The sequence below is a fragment of the Buceros rhinoceros genome, unplaced genomic scaffold (assembly GCF_000710305.1).
Source record: "Buceros rhinoceros silvestris isolate BGI_N320 unplaced genomic scaffold, ASM71030v1 scaffold12008, whole genome shotgun sequence".
Classification (NCBI taxonomy): Eukaryota; Metazoa; Chordata; class Aves; order Bucerotiformes; family Bucerotidae; genus Buceros; species Buceros rhinoceros.
The window spans coordinates 75,605-77,146 of record NW_010427521.1 but is presented as its reverse complement, the minus strand read 5'-3'; positions in this window follow the sequence as shown (position 1 = coordinate 77,146).

Genomic DNA, 1,542 nt, shown 5'->3' with positions numbered 1-1,542 from the left:
GGTGCCAGCGGCCGGGCAGCTCCCCCTCCTCTCCTTCCTGCGTGCTGAAGAGAGCTGCCAGCATCAGGCAGTTCCCCACCAGCCTCTTTTCTTCTGAGGGTTGTGTTACCGAGAGGCCGGATGTCGCAGAAGCCCTTGTGCTAGGCAGGGCACAGCGATGTCTGGAACAGAGTCAACATTTCAAGTGCTCCAGTGCTCTGCCAGACATCTTAGGATGTGGGATGGCTGCAGCTGGCACCACCTGCCCAGGAAGGCATCTGGGAGCAGATGGCACCCGGGAAGGGAGGCACCAGAGCAGTCCCACTCCATCCAGCGCGGTCAGGAAGGCAGCTGCCTGCCGCTGCCCAACCCGAGAGTTTCACCACGTCCAGGGGTGAAATGGCTGTCAAAGGTAACTGCCCTCCCTCCGAGGGTTCTGGGAAGAGCTGCACAAACACCACCATAGAAAGGCAGGGCCAAAGTGAAGCAGCGCAGACTCGCAAATGAGGAAATCAGAGCCTTCATCTAGCTGCTTGCTGGGCATCCTGGGCAAGGGCAGCAGTAGCAATGCAGCAGTTTGCTGTGTCACTCGCCGGAGGGCCATGGCAGCTGTCCCACCGCTCGAGCTGTTCTAAAGGGAAGCCAGTTCTTTGGCCAGAGAAGCACAGATTGGTTTTTTCTCAACGTGAAACGCACTCTAAGCCACTTCCAGGGACGGATGCTGATGGCTGCAAGTAGATCACTGGCCAAAAATACAGCACTCATGGAGCAAAATCGCTGCAGGGCGAGGAAAGCAGCAAGACGGCTGCTCTCCTGCTGCTTGGTAATGAGAGCACAGGGGCTGCAGTACCACTTTGTCTCGGCCCTTTGGCCATCAACAACCCACTGCCGTGCTTTGGGCAGCTCAACCCCTGGAGCTCAGAGGGCTGCGACGTGCTTCTCTGTCTGTATGACAGCTGGGGACGGTGTTCCCAGCACGTTCTGCTGAGGACTACTACAGCGTGCTGGCAAAGCTGCTTCCACAGTGAGAGTCTGAGAGCAGCAAGTCATTCATCCTCCAGGATGAGGAACTTCGTGTCATGTGTTAGGGCTGGGCCGGCAACTGGACGAATGAGAGATGCTCTCAGTGAACCCCCCTCTCTTCCCAAAGGGGAAGAGAAAGGGAATAAGGGAGAGAGGCTGGTGGACCGGGAAAGAAAACTAAAACTGCTTCAGTGAAAATAATGACATATGTACAAATATATACAAACCCAGCACCGAACACAGTGTCCCTGATGTCAGTCGCGTCACTGTCACCACTGGTGCTGTGGGCAGGCGCTGGGAAGGTCCAGGCTGGATTCCGGAACTGGATTCAGGGATGCACGGATTGGGATCAACGGCAGACGGGACAGAGTCCTCCTTGGACACCGGCCGTTGGAGAAGCAGGATTGACCCTTGTGACCCCTCAGCTCTACAGCGGGTACGAGGTCTGTGGGATGGACCTTGTTGGTCGGTGTAGGGTCCCCTGTGCTGTCCGCTCCTCCCTGCAGCTCCGGCCTCTCCCGCTCTGCACCCCAGCGTGGG